Source organism: Oncorhynchus nerka, linkage group LG3 (genome assembly GCF_034236695.1).
Source record: "Oncorhynchus nerka isolate Pitt River linkage group LG3, Oner_Uvic_2.0, whole genome shotgun sequence".
NCBI classification, from domain to species: domain Eukaryota; kingdom Metazoa; phylum Chordata; class Actinopteri; order Salmoniformes; family Salmonidae; genus Oncorhynchus; species Oncorhynchus nerka.
The window spans coordinates 16,613,885-16,633,404 of record NC_088398.1 but is presented as its reverse complement, the minus strand read 5'-3'; the positions used below and the strand labels follow the sequence as shown (position 1 = coordinate 16,633,404).

Sequence of the window (19,520 nt, the reverse complement as noted above, 5' to 3'; positions counted from 1 at the left end):
CATACGATACCTGTGTCTCTCTTTGGCATAAGATACCTGTGTCTCTCTTTGGCATAAGATACCTGTGTCTCTCTTTGGCATAAGATACCTGTGTCTCTCTTTGGCATAATCGCAACATGCTGTTCATTTTTGTACTTTTTTGTCTTCATTAAAACAGTGAACAGCTCAAACCTTGGAAGGCAATACTTCAGACAAACAGCAAGACTAAAAGGTTAGTTTTTTTTGTCTCTTCTTACTGTATAATGGTGCCAAAACATACAATGTTTTCTGACTCTTAAATCTTGTTTTAGGGACCTAGACTACACCAATGTTTTAATCAATATGTCCCTAAGGGGATAAATAATGTTGTACTGAATTGAATACCTCTACTAATCACTCCACTAGAGCAGGTAAACACAGCTGAGTGATCAGAGCCTGGATAAACCTCAGACAGGATAAAGCCCCACTCATACTAAGTACTTGCCTGTATTTTTAGCATGCTGACCCTTCTCTAAAGTGATTGGGATGAACAGTTGGTTGAGAGGGGACAGGGCAGGGTGGGTGAGGGTGGAGAAGCAGGTGGGGCATACACAGAGCCCTGAGGGGGGCTCTAGCCTGGCCTCTCTCATTTAGCACACTGATGTAGAGTCAGAGCAGAACTCTGGGGCTCCACAGCAGAACTCAGTCAGTCATTTTACATAGAACACATGCTTGTGTATTGTCAGTAAACCCTACACTACAGTAACTTATCAGGCAAAACCTTAACATCTGGATATGATTTGCTTCACCCAAAAAGCCCCTTTAATTTAGTCACGCTCACCCACACAAATTAATTGATTCACATACAACCACACAAAACACACATATAAAGACACACATGGGATCAGACAGCAGAGAGAAAGGGCTGCAATTTGCTGATGATGTAAACACAGTGAGATCCCAGGAGGTTGGTGCCACCTCAATTGGGGAGGATGGGCTCGTGGTAATGACTGGTATCGGAGTCAGTGGAATGGTATCAAATACGTCAAACGCATGGTTTGATGCCATTCCAGTCCCTCCATTTCAGACATTATTATGAGCCGTCCTCCCCCCAGGAGCCTCCACTGAGTGAGATCCAGGCCTGTAGCATCTCAGAGTAGGCATCAAACCGTGCTGAACTAGGATCAGTTTAGCCTTTTACTTCATAAGGAATAAGATAACATGGAAACTCCTACTCTGAGACGCTTTTTGAATACCGGCCATGGTCAGGTGGGGTTAGGACCCTTATTCATCAAGCATCTCAGAGTAGGAGTGCTGATCTAAGATCAGTTTAGCCTTTTAGATTATAATGAATGGACAGGGGGGACCTGATCCTAGACATGCACTCTAACTCTGAAATACTGCTTGATACATACAGCTCCTGGACCAACCCAGCCTGTCTAGTCCATGTGGATGGTCAGTGGGGCAGCTCCTGCATGACCTCTTCGGCCAGCTGTGTGATGAGTTGCCAGGCCTTGCGGATGTGACGTGACTCGGTGTTGCGGGCGCAGAGGGCGAAGCGCAGCACAAACTGACCAGACAGCAGGCACGGCACCAGGTGGATCTTCCTGCTCTTGTTGATCCTCTTCAGCAAGGTCTCATTCACCTCGTTGGAACCCTTTCAGGAGGAAAGGTTAGATGGGGTGCTATTTGGGATACAATCTATTACCTATATAGTGCACCTTATTCCTTATATGGCCATAGGGCCCTGGTCAAAAGAAGGGCACTATATAGGTAATAGTGTGCCATTTGGGATGTTACAATAGTCTAATACGTTTAAAAAAAAAATTAAAAAATGGATGCCGGCAGGCAATGTGAACAATGCATAAGAAGCATAGGTTCCAAAATGTAAACTAAAACTACACTGCTCAAAAAAATAAAGGGAACACTTAAACCACACAATGTAACTCCAAATCAATCACACTTCTGTGAAATCAAACTGTCCACTTAGGAAGCAACACTGATTGACAATACATTTCACATACTGTTGTGCAAATGGAATAGACAACAGGTGGAAATTGTAGGCAATTAGCAAGACACCCCCAATAAAGGAGTGGTTCTGCAGGTGGGGACCACAGACCACTTCTCAGTTCCTATGCTTCCTGGCTGATGTTTTGGTCACTTTTGAATACTGGCGGTGCTTTCACTCTAGTGGTAGCATGAGACGGAGTCTACAACCCACACAAGTGGCTCAGGTAGTGCAGCTCATCCAGGATGACACATCAATGCGAGCTGTGGCAAGAAGGTTTGCTGTGTCTGTTAGCGTAGTGGCCAGAGCATGGAGGCGCTACCAGGAGACAGGCCAGTACATCAGGAGACGTGAAGGAGGCCAATAAGCCAGCAGCAGGACCACTACCTCCGCCTTTGTGCAAGGAGCAGGAGGAGGAGCACTGCCAGAGCCCTGCAAAATGACCTCCAGCAGGCCACAAATGTGCATGTGTCTGCTCAAACGGTCAGAAACAGACTCCATGAGGGTGGTATGAGGGCCCGACGTCCACAGGTGGGGGTTGTGCTTACAGCCCAACACCGTGCAGGACGTTTTTCATTTGCCAGAGAACACCAAGATTGGCAAATTCGCCACTGGCGCCCTGTGCTCTTCACAGATGAAAGCAGGTTCACACTGAGCACATGTGACAGACGTGACAGTCTGGAGACGCCGTGGAGAACGTTCTGCTGCCTGCAACATCCTCCACCATGACCGGTTTGGTGGTGGGTCAGTCATGGTATGGGGTGGCATTTCCATGTGCTCGCCAGAGGTAGCCTGACTGCCATTAGGTACCGAGATGAGATCCTCAGACCCCTTGTGAGACCATATGCTGGTGCGGTTGGCCCTGGGTTCCTCCTAATGCAAGAAAATGCTAGACCTCATGTGGCTGGAGTGTGTCAGCAGTTCCTGCAAGAGGAAGGCATTGATGCTATGGACTGGCCCGCCCGTTCCCCAGACCTGAATCCAATTGAGCACATCTGGGACATCATGTCTCGCTCCATCCACCAACGCCACGTTGCACCACAGACTGTCCAGGAGTTGGCGGATGCTCATCAGGAGCATGCCGAGGCGTTGTAGGGAGGTCATACAGGCACGTGGAAGCCACACACACTACTGAGCCTCATTTTGACTTGTTTTAAGGACAATACATCAAAGTTGGATCAGCCTGTAGTGTGGTTTTCCACTTTAATTTTGAGTGACTCCAAATCCAGACCTCCATGGGTTGATACATTTGATTTCCATTGATAATTTGTGTGATTTTGTTGTCAGCACATTCAACTATGTAAAGAAAAAAGTACTTAATAAGAATATTTCATTCATTCAGATCTAGGATGTTTTATTTTAGTGTTCCCTTTATTTTTTTGAGCAGTGTATATACCATAGACCTAACAAGAAATAGTTTTAGTCTACTCCAGTCCAAAGATAGTTTACGTCTGTTCAATGATCATGTGCTGAACTATCATTCACATTTGGTTGAATTGTCTTACCTTTAGTCTAAAGCAGACAAGCCCTAACACGACGTCTGCGCTGATCTCAAAGCGCTGGTCAGCGCGAACCAGGCTCTCAAACTCTTTGGCCAACTCCACATGCTATGAAGGCAGAGAGACAGTCAGTCATTCATTCATACTCAGACAGCCAGTGGTTGAAAAAGTACCCAATTGTTATATTTGAGTAAATATATATAAGTAAGTCACCCAGTAAAATCCTACTTGAGTAAAAGTAAAAAAGTATTTGGTTTTAAATATACTTACGTATCAAAGGTAAATGTAATTGCTAAAATATACTTAAGTATTAAAAGTATAAATAATTTCAAATTCCTTTAAGCAAACTAGGCGGCACGATTTTCTTTTTTTTTTCTTTTTTTTACGGAGATCCAGGGGCACACTCCAACACTCAGACATAATTTACAAACAAAGCATTTGTGTTTAGTGACTCAGCCAGATCAGATGCAGTAGGTATGACCAGGGATTTTCTCTTGAAGTGCATGAATTAGACCATTTTCCTGTCCTGCTAAAAGCATTCAAAATGTAATGAGTACTTTTGGGTGTCATGTAAAATTTATGGAGTAAAAAGTAAAAATGTTTTTTAGGAATGTAGTGGAGTTAAAGTTGTCAAAAATATAAATAGTAAAGTAGAGTACAGGTACCCCCAAAAACTACTTAAGTAGTACTTTAAAGCATTTTTGCTTAAGTACCTTACACCACTGCAGACAGCAGTCTGAGGTGCTACAGATGGAAATGGGTTAAGGTGAACTTCTTGATATGGACACCCTAGGTGACACCCTGGTAACAAAATTGTAATTAATTTTTTTTGTTGTAATACACATTTTTGTCTTTAATGTTCATTCACCCTTGAGATGGGCTCCATTCTCAACCAAAGGGTTAATGTGATGACAACTGTTTGATGAGTGAAAATACTAGATAAACATTAAAGCACATGGCCCTAACCATACAACTTCCTGAATCTAACAGAAAATGCATTGTTGTTTAGTATGCCCATGGAACCAGGTATATCTCAGTATGGAAATTAATGCACAAGCTCTTTGACAATGAATCTAGTCATAAACCAGTCAGTATTAGCCCAAAGGCTGGCAGATGGCAATATTGAGTCTTTTCAGCTTACTGTCCAAAGAGGATCTACAGTATTCAGCCGGCTATACATTTGTATCCACAGTGGACCAGTTCGTACATAAAACATTCTCCATGTGGGCTACAAAGGCATCAATTTCCTCCTTAACTTGATTTAGTGGTGACAAAATGGTGGCTAATGCTACTTCCTGACATTGCGTACAGCGTTCAGACCAATGGTAAACAGTCTGATGCAACCTGATTGGCTGAACGCGATACGCAACATCCGGGAATTGCAATTAGCCACTCTAGCATTCTGGTGGAAAATGGTGTTTCATAAAGTAAGTATGCATATTTTCCCAGTTGTTGTATGCCTTCTCACAATTAAAATCAAGTTAAGAAGCAAAGTGATGCCTTTGCAGCCTGAATGGAGAATATTTTATGCACAAACCAGTCCACGGGGGATACAAATGTACGGTTGCATAGATTCCCTTTGGACGATAAAATGAAACAATTCAATATCGCCATCTGCCGGCCTTTGGGCTAGGTCAGTCTATGTTTGAACAAAGAAGTCCGGAAATCGGAAGAAAATAACCATGAAATAGTCAAACTGTCCAACCTTCCTTGGAGGGAATGCTCAAAGCTAATGTCCTATTCCTATTCCAGCTCATCCTGTTCAAAATCTTATTCACCACAGGATCAAACATGTAATCCATTCACTAATCATCAAAGTACCCTGTGTGTGGCATTAAATGCTTAATGAGAATTGAAACGTGTATCATTGCATGTAATCACAATTACACAGTACTACATCATGATGTACAGTATTTGTAACCAAAGGCTGAGTGAGAACAGCCAGGACAGGACTATTAGTAATAACTCCAATGCCAAATCAGTCATTAATGAGGCCAAAACTCTGGTCCTAACTGATTATTAGCTGAGCACTCCACTTCCTCATTCCCAGCCAGTAGGTCACCACCACTATGAGGTTTAATGGTCCGTGTGTGTCCACTATAATAATTCATTTAGTGTTCGTATGTCTATTGAGAAACTGTATGCTGCTGTACCAAGATGATAGGAAAAGACCCATTTCTGTCATCTGACCTATAGTAGGCAATGGTAAACTTGTTGAATAGCACGGTTTTGTAAAAAGACAACTGTAGCCTACATATAATTGATTACAAACATGTCAAATCAAACTTTATTTGCCACATGTGCCGAATACAACAAATATAGACTTTACCGTGAAATTCTTACTTAGAAGCCCTTAATCAACAGTGCAGTTCAAGAAGAAAAAATATATTTACCAATCAGGATAAAATAAAAAGTAACACTCCTCAACGAGGCTATATACAGGGGGCACCAATACCGAGTCAGTGTGCAGGGGTACAGGCTAGTTGAGGTAATCTGTACATGTAAGTGGGGGCGAAGTGACTGTGCATAGGTAACAACCAACGAGTAGCAACAGTATACAAGAGGGGGGGTCAACGTAAATTGTCCGGTGGCGATTTTTATTAATTGTTCAGCAGTCTAATGGCTTAGGGGTAGAAGCTGTTGAGGAGCCTGGTCCTAGACTTGGTGCTCCGGTACCGCTTGAGTCTGACCATTTTCTGGGCCTTCCTCTGACACCGCCTAATTATATAGGTCCTGGATGGCAGGAAGCTTGACCCCAGTGATGCACTGGGCCATTCGTACTACTACTACTACCCTCTGTAGCGGCTTACGGTCAGATGCCGAGCAGTCTCCGCTTTACTGGAGTTGTTCAATCTAATAAAGACAGTAGATGAATGCAGTATGGCTGAAGGCCTTGTGTTGCTGTTGCTTAATTTACTGATAGAGCTAGACAGACAGACCAGGCTGATTTGATTGACAGACCAATACAGAGGAAGGGAACCTGAGCTGTTTCTGTGCTTTGCGGTTACCTTACGGATGTAGTCCTGAAGGCCTTTGAGCCCATACATTCGAACACAAACCACATCTTGAGAGAGCGGAACCTTCGGCTTAGTGGGATCTGCCAGTGCTGTGAGGTAGTGTGAGGTAAAGGGGGAGAGAGGGTGAGGTAAAGGGGGAGAGAGGGTGAGGTAGGGGGAGGTAGAGGGGGAGATAGGGTGAGGTAGGGGGAGGTAGAGGGTGAGGTAGGGGGAGGTAGATAGGGTGCGGTAGCGTGAGGTAGAGGGGGAGATAGGGTGAGGTAGAGGGGGAGAGAGGGGGAGGTAGAGGGTGCGGTAGGGTGAGGTAGAGGGGGAGATAGGGGGAGGTAAAGGGGGAGAGAGGGTGAGGTAGGGGGAGGTAGAGGGTGAGGTAGGGGGAGGTAGAGGGGGAGATAGGGTGCGGTAGGGTGAGGTAGAGGGGGAGATAGGATGAGGCAGAGAGGGATAAGTGGGTTAGGGTTAGTGGAGCAAACAGAGTGAACTCTGATATGACATCCAGTTCCACTTACACATAGACAGAATATAATGATAATAGATAACCATTCAGCTTACCCTGTAATCTGTGATCAGTCCTGTGAATAAACAGATGAGTAATTATACTACTAGCAATTCACAGCCAACATTATAATTATTAACATATTATTGAATGTTGTTACCGTCGCTGACCTTTATTCTCTCTCTCCCTAGATAATAAACCGATCTCTCGCTCTCTCTCTCCACATACAGTAGAAAAGCCCTGTTGCAGTGGTAATAACCTGTAATTTCATTGAGCTGGAACTGGGGAAGCAGTGGCCTTACTGTGAGCAGCCTTCTCTGTGAGGAGAGGTTGGCCAGTCTTTTGTCTTTCTGTCAGTCCAATTAAGGAGGAGGAGGCTTCAGTGTTGTGTTGAACTGCGTCCCAAATGGCATCCTATTCCCTACATAGTGCACTTTGTACAGTCCTTTGGTGCCCTGGACAAAGTAGTGCACAATCTAAGGAATAGGGTTCCAATTGGGAGAATACATCTGCATCTAAGATGGGTGACACTGTCACTGGCTAACACTGGCAGGCAGCGATGCAACAGGACCATTAGTGGACTATTACAGTGCAAATGTTTTGTGGGGAGGACGTGAGGGACATCGGTAATTGAATTGTTTTAGAGTGACATATTGCGTGTTATTAGGTCAGCGTTTGGACGCCTTATTGTATTTACTCTCTAACACAAGTACTCACAAACATATGGTACAACTACAGTACATGAACACACACCACACACACACACACACTTCCTAGCCATATAAAACATGGGGCTGTGGTGGTGAGTATTAGTTTATCCACCTTGGGTTTATTAGCAAGCCTAAAGCCAGCAGGATTGTGAGGTGAGCAGGCCGACAGACCCTCAGATCCTTGATGTGATATACTGGGCTCTCACACTAACACCATTCACATCCCATTACATTACAGGGACTACAGGCATCATCTGCACTTGATCAAATTAAACCACTATACTGTAAATAGGCTGATGAGACTATTGCTAGATTTACCACATTTAAACCTAATATATTGGAAATAACAAAAAAAAAGTAATACAGACTATTGTCAGTGCAAAAATATCTACCCGACTCTTGATGATCATGTTTCAGGTATAGAGGATCCATCTTGAAGGCCCCAATGAGATCAGATCTTTTCTTCACCCTATGGACAGACACTGAAACACTTAAACACTCTTACCCTATGAGAGCTCCCACAGAAAACATAAGGGTGGGCTAAAGGGCAAGGCTTTTTAAGAAAGAAAATGGCTCCCCCACATACAGGTGTTCAGTGCTACATTAAGTCTTACAAAAGACACACGGTATTGAAGTAAATTATAATCTCTATTTTGTTGAAGTATATTCTCTTTTTGTTAACTTCTATTGAACAATAAAGTTGTATTGTAAAGTGACAATGATCTAGGGGACACCCTACAGGGATGACACAGCAGCATAAATTATGTTTTTGTAAACAATGACTTGGCACAACTTGTGCTCTAGATTTTGTCTCTGAAAATGAGTTGAAAGAATTCTGTTTTCACAATCAGTTGAGCATGAAACAAGAACGTAAGATCATAAGTAAGACCAGGGTCTGTCAGTTACAGATTCAGCTGACGTATTGTTACAAACTGTTATAAACCAATAATACCATTCATAAACTGAGATGCTACAAGTAATTTTAACTGTATTACAGTTATTAAAATACACTATAGCGTCATAAAAAAGCACAGCTATTTCTGAGCAGACTACATAAGTCTCTCCTTACATAAGTCATTTTCTTTGTTAACTGACTTTGTCATGGCAACTCACCAGGGATGGAAGAGGGCATTGAGCGTTCTATCAACAAGAAATGTTGGGGTTGTTTGTGGGGTGATGAGAGAGGGCAGATGGGATGCCTATTCCCACCCACTCTGTTTAAAGAATGCTTTAGGTGTCTAGATAGTGCTTCTGGAGGTGACTTTGTTATGTCGGCCCATTGTAGAGTAGTGTAGACAATAGCCACATTAAGCAACAGTGTAACTAAGGACGGGGAGAATAGTACAGCCTTAGATTTTAGGTTATAGACACGTATTAATTTAATTTTAAAATTAAATTACCTTTATTTAACTAGGCAAGTCAGTTAAGAACAAATTCTTATTTTCAATGATGGCCTAGGAACAGTGGGATAACTGCCTGTTCAGGGGCAGAACGACAGATTTGTACCTTGTCAGCTCGGGGGTTTGAACTTGCAACCTTCCGGTTACTAGTCCAACGCTCTAACCACTAGGCTACACTAGTATACAGTTGCACAGTGTCGTGCTGAGCTCAGAAGGTAGTTTAGATTTGAATCAATATTAAAAACCATGCTGAAGCCGCTCCCCTCTCCCCATAGAACAGAAAAGAAACTAAGGGGTCATACAAAAGCAAAGTGAAAAATATATATTATACAAATAAAGATTTGACTTGTATGATTTGATTTAAATGACCAGCAGGGAATCTTACAGACTGTCCCCCTGGTCAGATAAAACAACCTGTTCAATAATAAAACGATGTTTCTACAAAGGCTGACTGTCAATCACTTGATAACTTACCACATTGTAGAGCAGTCAAAGTTGACCAACAGCCATTTGTGTGCATTGAAATTGAAAGAGTCTGCAAACTGAAAGAGATAAAAGAGTCATCCAATCAAATCAGCTGATTTTGACTTAAGTGTACAGGTCACCGTCTTAATACACAAGCCATTTTTTCCCATTTAAATTGTAGGAAAACCGTGGTCTTAGAATATATTTGATTTGTCAAAGCCCCTTGCTGCCATCACTAGGTTTGCACTGACTGCAGCTGGCCTATCACCATATCCTTCCCACCTGCCTTCACAGACGCAACAAAAGCAGGCAGCAATAAGAGACAATATTAATCAGAGGGGCTCGTGCCCAGTTGTTACCATGCTGACAGATGCATGAACCTGCCTATCACTCATATCCTAGCAACCAGCCTCAGCTGCAGAGGGAGCCGGTGTGTCTGCCCCCCTGTCATTCAGGTGTGTGTGTGTTTGTGTGCGCGTGCGCGTTCCCGCCTCCTCTACTACATCCCTGTCTCCCACCCCCCAACATTGTTTGAACTTGTGTCGCTAATAAACAGTGATATTTCTTTGATGAGGAGAGCAGCAGGGTTTTATCTAAAGGTCTGATGATGCCTGAGGAAATGACTTTAGCCTTATCTGTGCTCTCAGTGTGTCACTCCACTCGGCTCTGTTCGGTTGAAGACGCATGCTATCCAAAAGGCCAACGGATGCTGTTCTAATTTCCAACGGATTATTGGGTATATTACTTATTCTAGCACGCTTCCCTCTTGACAGTTAATTTAAGTTATTATCAAACACAAATTATAATGGGTGTAAAATACAAGTATGTTCACTGGCAATTTAACTGGAAGTGTGTGGTTTCTAACCTCAATGCCGTTCAACAGGGGTCTGAATTCAGGACAGATAAAGGAACTCCCAGCATATGCAGCATCAATGTGCATCCAGATTTTCTCTGCATTACCTGAGACAAAAATACAAATGTGTAGAACCAGTAGTACAGAAACATACAAAGCTGGTCCTGAGACATGGCTGTAGATTAGATTCCTATGTCTTTATCAGTCTACAACCACATGTCGGTGCTAATAGACAGCCTTTAGGAGTATGTTATTAATGCTTTGAGAATCATACTTACATATGGGCCCAAGTTCAGTAATGTGATCAAATGCACATGAGGGAGTGGACCCAAGAGTAGCACAGAACTAAATGAAAGGACAAAAATCAACGATTTCTGTCAAAACACAGTACTTTACATGATATTCATAAGAATGTGTTTGTGGACTGTATTGGACTATTGGTTATTTCTGTTTGACTATTGTCTTGGACAACATGTGGCATATTCTTTATAATAAGGGGAAAATGAATGTGTCTATTCTAAGTGCCAATCTGCCGCCTCAATGCTTGTACATGTAAATGGACGTGTGTTCTAACTTCCAAAGAAGGGGATGAGTGCGTTCTGTTCTGACGTAGAAGGGGATGAGTGCGTTCTGTTCTGACGTAGAAGGGGATGAGTGCGTTCTGTTCTGACGTAGAAGGGGATGAGTGCGTTCTGTTCTGACGTAGAAGGGGATGAGTGTGTTCTGTTCTTACGTAGAAGGGGATGAGTCCTGCAGCCTTGTCTTCCTGTATCATTCTCCGGAGGGTCTCTCCCTGGACAGCATACTTGTCTGACTGCTCCGTCGGAATCTTCTTCATCCTCACTCCGGCAATCATACCTGCTCGTTCCACCGAGCAATGAGCCTGTTCAAAGAGAATAGAGTAGAGTTAACACAAGTGACTTCAAGATAGCCAACTGTCACAACCCAAACAGAGCAGATTATAAACATGTAGGTCACTTCAAGATGGTGAACAACGTCCAACCAAAGAGAGTAGAGCTCCCAAGATAGCCAAAGAAAGACAGTGATTTTGGTGACTTAAAAGACAGCCAACATTGTCTCAGCCACCAGACTTAAGCCAGATCATGCTAATAGGTTATTTTAAACCAATCTAAATTATCATTCTATCTCGGCATATAGTACTGTACATTCACCCAAAGATGAAATTATGTTTGTAGTCCGTCCATCAAGTAAGACGTTAAACGACCAGTTGTACTGTGTGTAACATCACTCCTGGAGAAAAGGGCTGTTATCCTCTTCCCCATAAAGGCCAGTGTTGTCCTCGGGGCAAAGCCATAACCTAATCCCATGCTGCTCAGGTCAACAGAGCAGAGCTAGCATGACTGTGCTGCCTGACAAACTGTTAAGGGATTTTAATGAAAAAATGACCAAATTATGTATACATTTAAATCAGAACTATAACTAAACAGAATACTACTATGTTACTGTATGGATGTTTGAATCTTATTATAATCATTAATACTGAATGTAATGTGTGAGGTTTTCGTCAAGAATTAGTACAAGGACTTTCTGTTCCTTGTTAGAAACGAATGGAGCTATCGTCAGAGGTATATAAACCAATGTACATTGTATTATGACCAGAGCTATCGAAAATAAACGCTACTGATTAATTATGAGACTGGTCTCTGTCCATTTTATGCAAATAAGTATCTTACAAATTCTTAGAAACGGACAGAATGTTTTAATTGAACATATAGGAAATTAATTCCTCCAACACAAACAGACCCATATCAGGAGAAAGTTACCAAGAAAAACTTACAAAAGGACTAATTCAAGGCAAAAAGGAGTTGGAGCACGCAATATTGATTTATTTTAGCTCACTTTAATCCGTTGTAGAGGATGCAAACAGGTGGCTGTCGTTTCAACGTCAAGCTGAAGTCTTCCTCAGAGTGACCTAACCATTGCACTTACCTCCTATTTATAGCCTAGTGGCCCATTGAAACACAAGTGCTAGAGGCATTACTACAGATCCGGGTTCATTCCCGGGCTGTGCCACAACCAGCTGTGGCCGGTAGTCCCATAGGACGGCACACAATTGGCCCAGCATCGTCTGGGTTAGCGGAGGTTTTGGCTGGTGGGGATTTAATTGGTTCATCGCATTCTAGTGACTCCTTGTGGTGGGCCGGTTTCCTGCGGGCTGACCCCAGTAGCCAGCTGAACGGTGTGACACTTAGCATTCAGGCCAAAGTGTTCTTTACTTCTGTAAAAAATAAACTAATTACATTTACAAACATTTCTAAAAACCTGTTTTCGCTTTGTCATTATGGAGTGTAGATGTTTAGATTTATGAGGGAAAACATTTATTTAATCAATTTTAGATTAAGGCTGTAACTTAACAAAATGTGGAAAAAGTGAAGGGGTCTGAATACTTTCCGAATGCACTGTATATTATATTTGTCACGCCTTGGTCATTGTATTTTGTGTTTTTGTTATATGTTTGGGTAGGCCAGGGTGTGACATGGGTTTATATGTTATGTTTCGTATTGGGGTTTGTATTATTTGGGATTGCGGCTGATTAGGGGTGTGGTATAGGCTTGGCTGCCTGAGGCGATTCTCAATTAGAGTCAGGTGCTTATCGTTGTCTCTGATTGGGAACCGTATTTAGGCAGCCTGAGTTTCGCTTGGTATTTCGTGGGTGTTTGTTCCTGTCTTTGTGTTGTATTCACCAGATAGGCTGTAATAAGTTTCACATTCCGTTTGTTGTTTTCATAGTAGTAAGTTATTTCATGTATCGTTCCTTTTTTCTTTATTAAAGTACATGAGTAACAAACACGCTGCATTTCGGTCCGACTCTCTTTCAACAAACGAAGAACGCCGTTACAATATTAAACAATAGAAAGAGGAACTAATACCCAAAACTATAAAGAGAAGAAAAAAAAACTTTGTTTATTATATATACTTAATTATTTTTGAAATTATTCCCTCTATCTATTGGTAAATAAGTCCAAAAAAATCTAAATCAAATTTATTTGTCACATACACATGGTTAGCAGATGTTAATGCAAGTGTAGCGAAATGCTTGTGCTTCTAGTTCGGACAATGCAGTAATAACCAACGAGTAATCTAACCTAACAATTCCAAAACTACTGCCTTATACACACAAGTGTAAAGGGATAAAGAATATGTACATAAAGATATGAATGAGTGGTACAGAATGGCATAGGCAAGATGCAGTAGATGGTATCGAGTACAGTATATACTGTACTGCAAAACGCACCTGCATTACGGTGGGACTGATTGGGTTAAAGTGCTCTATAGTGCTCATCTGGTTTTGTGACCTGACCTGTTCAGGGTACGAGTAGGATTAATAAGAGCAAGAGTAGAAACCTGACCTGGTCGGAGGAGTAGGCCACCAGTTTGGAGGTAATGCCAGTCTCTGGACGTTGTGGTTCACTGGCCAGGATCATTCTGATCGCCCTGCAGCGGGCAGCTAGGAGAGCCACAAGAGTTACCTCACAGGCCGTACCCTACAGAAAGACAGACGAATGTAAGTGGGGTGAGTTTCGATGACTTCAGTCAAACCAGTAGGCCTTGCAACATGTACATCCTCTATGGTCTTAGGCAGGTCCCACGTTCTATAAAAAACAGACTTCACATGTAAAATTTGCTCCACATAAACCTGATGGTTTTCAAATAGCTCTTGTTCTTTGCGGAGGCTAGTCATATGCACATTCACTTAACCAAAAAAGCAGTTAAGAAAATAACTTCAAAAAAAATAAGAGAAAAGTAACAAATAATTAAAGAGCAGCAGTAAAATAACATTTGTGCGGGGGCACTGGTGTCAAGGTAATTGAGGCAATATGTACATGTAAGTAGAGTTATTAAGGTGACTATGCATAGATGATAAGAGAGTACTGCAAATAGTCTGCGTAGCCATTTGATTAAATGTTCAGGAGTCTTATGGCTTGGGGGTAGAAGCTGTTTAGAAGTCTCTTGGACCTAGACTTGGCGCATTGGTACCACTTGCCGTGCGGTAGCAGAGAGAAAATTCTATGACTAGGGTGGCTGAAGTTTTGGACAATTTTTAACCCCAAAACCTGCTATATAGGTCCTGGATGGCAGGAAGCTTGGCCCCGGTGATGTACTGGGCCGTACGCAATACCCTCTATAGTGCCTTGCGGTCAGAGGCCGACCAGTTGCCATACCAGGCAGTGATGCAACCCGTCAGGATGCTCTCGATGGTGCAGCTGTAAAACCTTTTGAGGATCTGAGGACCCATGCCAAAGGGGGAGGTGGCCTCCATCATTCTTCCATTCAAGAATGATGGAGGCTACTGTGTTCTTGCGGACCTTCAATGCTGCAGATATTTCTGTACCCTTCCCCAGATCTGTGCCTCGACACTATCCTGTCTCGGAGCTCTACAGACAATTCTTTCGACCTCATGGCTTGGATATGCACTGTCAACTGTTTTGTTTCTTCTTCCTTCTAAAACTTGTTTTCACTTTGTCATGATAGGGTATTGTGTGTAGATTGATGAGAAACATATTCAATTTAATGCATTTTAGAATAAGGCTGTAACGTAATAAAATGTGGAAAAAGTGAAGGGGTCTGAATACATTTCGAATGCACTGCACTTTAATTACCTCATACCCCTGCACATCCACTAGGTACTGGTAGTCCTTGTATATAGACAAGTTATCATTACTCATTATGTATCTATTATGACATGTTTAACTTTTCTATTATTTCTCTATTTTCTTTCTCTCTGCTTTGTTGGGAAGGGCCCGTAAGTAAGCATTTCAGTAGTCCACACCTGTTGTTTAGGATGCATGTGATTTGATTTTCAGTATAATAATTTCACTCACAATCATAAATGCAAATCTCACTCATTAGCTTCTGTTTGATAAAACTGCTGCTAAATGCATCTCATACTCTTTCAAATGCTCATCTGAACATGATGCATCAGGTGAGATGGCAATTTGTCACAGCTCTCATAAGGCTAGCAACAAGTGAGAGGAGGCCTACTTTTGCCATAGTGAAGCGCACTTAAAACCCCAGCCACAAACAAAACACCCCTAGGATGAGCGATGATCCTCGATGGATTCAATAGAGGGCCATTAAATTATCTGTCAGCCTTCTCTCTCATGCCTAAGCCACCTCTCCGATCTCATCCCTGGCTGAGACAGTCACCTCAGCTGCACTGCTGTATCCACAACAATAAATGAACACTTTACCACACGAAATAAGTACCCACAACCCCAAAACACACACGCCCATCTTTGACTGACATATTAAAGGCAATTTCCTGCTGTTTATCTGGTGTTGTGAGGCAAACAATAACCAAAACATATATGACAGACAAATTGCTGGCAGCGACAGAATCGTGAGCAGTCAATTGCTTTTCCTATTTTTCTAACATCTGCATTGTTTTAGAAGGCAAAGTGGCAGGGGCTGTAAATCCGGTTTTGACCCTACTGTGAATACCATGTGTTCTGTACAAATATTAGATTTATATTGTTCTTGGATATCCTTACTTGAAATATGACTACGACAAATATCCGACTACATTTTTCATTTAAATTAATTAATTGAATTGTAAATGTATTTGAAAGTATGTTGTGGCAATGTAGCAATACAACTGTGGAAATAAAAGCAATGCATCGTCTTACCCCAAAGAAATGGTGGGTAGTTTTACCTGGATGACGCCTCCTCCTTGTCCGTGTGTCCCGGCGATGAAGTCTTCTGGCAGCTTGAGCATCTTCCCCAGCCAGTCCATCATGACTGTCTCCAGCTCTGTACACGCCGGGCTGGCAGCCTACAGTAACATGGGGTTAGAGACAGGGTCAACACACAGCTCTGTACACGCCGGGCTGGCAGCCTAAAGTAACGTGGGGTTAGAGACCGGGTCAACACACAGCTCTGTACACGCCGGGCTGGCAGCCTACAGTAACGTGGGGTTAGAGACAGGGTCAACACACAGCTCTGTACACGCCGGGCTGGCAGATTACCACACCATTTGGACAAGGACCGATATTAGCATTTTTTGCATCAATGAATTGAATTTGTGCCACAAATGCTAAAACGTTAATATTTGTAAACAGTGCTATGGAATCTTAACCAAAACATGGATTGCTGTCATACCTTGTCCATAAACTGCTTACAGGGTAAGGAAGCCAACATGTAATTTTGAAATGTGGGTGAACTATCCCTTTGTCTTAAAATGTTGATACTGTTCAAATCACATTCAAAAGAAAGAGAGAGGATGACAGAAACAGATGACAAGGTCATACATACCCAGGAGAATCCGATGCAACCAATAGCTCAGACAGCATGTCTGCCAGCATTGCCGAGAAGGAGTTCGCCCGCGGCGAAGTAGGCATAGAAGTACGGGCTGTGCCAGTGGGTCACCTAAACACAGAGGAAGAGTCGTGTCAGGTAGCCTAGAGGTTAGTCTGGTTCGAATCCTAGGTGTAACCTGACAGAGTAAATCTGAGGTTTGCTAGTATCCTGCTAAATACCATGCCTTGCCATGGTGCCACTGAGCCCTTGATCAAGGCACTTAACCCCTAAAGTGCTCTAGGCCTTGAGCATGGCAGTTAAACTGTTCCAGGCTGAATTCCAGTCTTGTGCGTGTTTGGGGCACCAAGCTAGAGGCTGCCAGTGTCCCTGCCTGTCTCCCTTACATGCTTTCCCATGGTGAGTCATTCATTAGACTAACCGGGCTTATTCCACACTGTTAAAAGCAGAAGGGGTAAAGAAAGAAAAAATGTTTTAGAGGTCAGATTGATAATGGAAAAACAGCTTTCATGTTACAGCTAAGGAAAGCGTTTGGGTTGGGAGTAGATAGATTAAAACTGGTTTGTTTCTCTGGTGGTGAGATTATTGATGTCTTGGAACTTTGTCATGTGAAAGGCCACAGAATGCAGGAATTTTACAACCATTTGCAAAAACAACTACATGGTTGATACGTGTCATATACAGTTAATGTGAGCTTTCGTGAACTGATTTCTCAGTACAACGGAACACTGTCTCGTTAACAAAAACGTTCAACACTGAAACTCCTTACTGTACATCTTCTGAATGGTCACTAAACAGTCAACAGACCAGAAGTTGATACAGATATTGTGATAATGCCTCCCCATAACTTAGCGGTTAGTGACTGTGTGCATTGAGTGGTGTGTATGTTCTCATGATCTCATGTTCAATGCAGCCGGAAGCCACTGGGTAAACAGCCCATTGGTATCATCAATGCTTTCATATTTAATGCTTAACTTTTCACTGATGAAATCTGGGAGAAAGCGGATCTCCAATAACAGAGTACCTGACCTATAGCAAGTTATGAATACCTTATGTATGCCACCTTCAAGTAAAGTTTTACCATCATGTTACAGCTGCAATCAGCCTTCAATCAATAGTCACCTCATCTATAATAATATAATCATCTTGGCCGCCTACCCCAGGCATGATGACCCTCTCAATTGTCTTTGACCACGTCCTCGTAGGTGTCAGGCTCCTCAGGGGCCTCCTCAGGGATGAGGGGCCGCAGGTACCCAGGCTTCACGTCGGGGTACACCGTCCTCTGCTCTATGTTCTCCAGGTAATCTGCTATCAGGTCTACCATCTTCTTCCCTCTCCTCCGGAACTCTGTAGCGTCCATTGTACAACTGGAACAGACAAATATCCCACTTCATCGTCCCAACCTTCACTAACAGTCCTACAAACTTAATACTGATTGCACGCACACACACGATTTAACAAGCCACATTATGACAATGACACCTTGCTTCCAGACAAACTGAACACCTTCTTCGCCCTGCTTTGAGGAAATCAACACTGAGCTGCCGACGTGGGCCCTGCCACTCACGAGGACTTTGTGCTCCCGATCTCTGTGGCTTACGTGAGTACACAGAACCCAAACCAGCAATCGTGCTTAGCTTGTTATTAATCCACCTGGCGTGTCAGATTTCAATAAAGCTTTTCGGCGAAAGCCTACCAAGCATTTATGTAAGGACATCTCTCGCAGTAGGCAAAATATTACAAACAGCTAGCAGCCAAGTAGATTGGTCACGAAAGTCAGAAAAGCAATAAATTAAATCACCGACCTTTGATGATCTTCGGATGTTTGCACTCACGAGACTCCCAGTTACACAATACATGTTCCTTTTGTTCCATAAAGATTATTTTTATATCCAAAATACCTCCATTTGGTTGGCGCGTTATGTTCAGAAATCCACAGGCTCGAGCGGTCATGACATCACAGACGAAAATTCCAAATAGTATCCGTAATGTTCGTAGAAACATTACTAATGTTTTATAATCAATCCTCAGGTTGATTTTACAATATATAATTGATAATATATCAACCGGAATGTAGCTTATTCTATAGGAGAGAGAGAGAAAATGGCTGCGACAAGCTTTTTGCGCATACAAAACGCTGCTGGCACCCAGCCATACAATATGTGATCTTTCTCGCTGATTTTCAAAATAAAAGTCTGCAACTACGTCTAAAGACTGTTCACACCATGGGGAAGCCATAGGAAAGGGAATCCCCTTTAAATGGAGCAAAGGCAGGCTATGGAACATGGAGCTTTCAAAATAGAGGCCACTTCCTGGTTGGATTTTCCTCAGGTTTTCACCTGCAAAATCAGTTCTGTTATACTCACAGACAATATTTTGACAGTTTTGGAAACTTTAGAGTGTTTTCTATCCTAATCTGACAATTATCTGCATATTCTAGATTCTAGGCCTGAGAAATAGGTTGTTTTTAATTTGGGTATGTTTTTTATCCAAACATCAAAATTCTGCCCCCTACACTCAAGAGGTTCATTTACGGCAATTTAGCTAGTTAGTTTGCACTTGCTAGCTAATTTGTCCTATTTAGCTAGCTTGCTGTTGCTAGCTAATTTGTCCTGGGACATAATCATTGAGTTGTTATTTTATCCGAAATGCACAAGAACCTACTCCGACAAAAAACGGCCAACCGAATCGTTTCGAGTCATCTCTTCTCCTTCAGGCTTTTTCTTCGTTTAACTTATATGGTGATCGCATCTAAACTTTAATTTTATTACCACATCTACCGGCAAAACAGTTCGTCTTTCAGTCACCCACGTGGGTATAACCAATGAGGGGATGGCA

The 19,520-nt window shown here is 42.5% G+C and overlaps 1 pseudogene; it reads right to left on the bottom strand.

The window, feature by feature from the left end:
- Positions 1-608: 608 nt before the first annotated feature.
- LOC115116739 (aromatic-L-amino-acid decarboxylase-like) lies at positions 609-18,042 on the bottom strand (annotated as a pseudogene).
- Between the last annotated feature and the right edge of the window lie 1,478 nt (positions 18,043-19,520).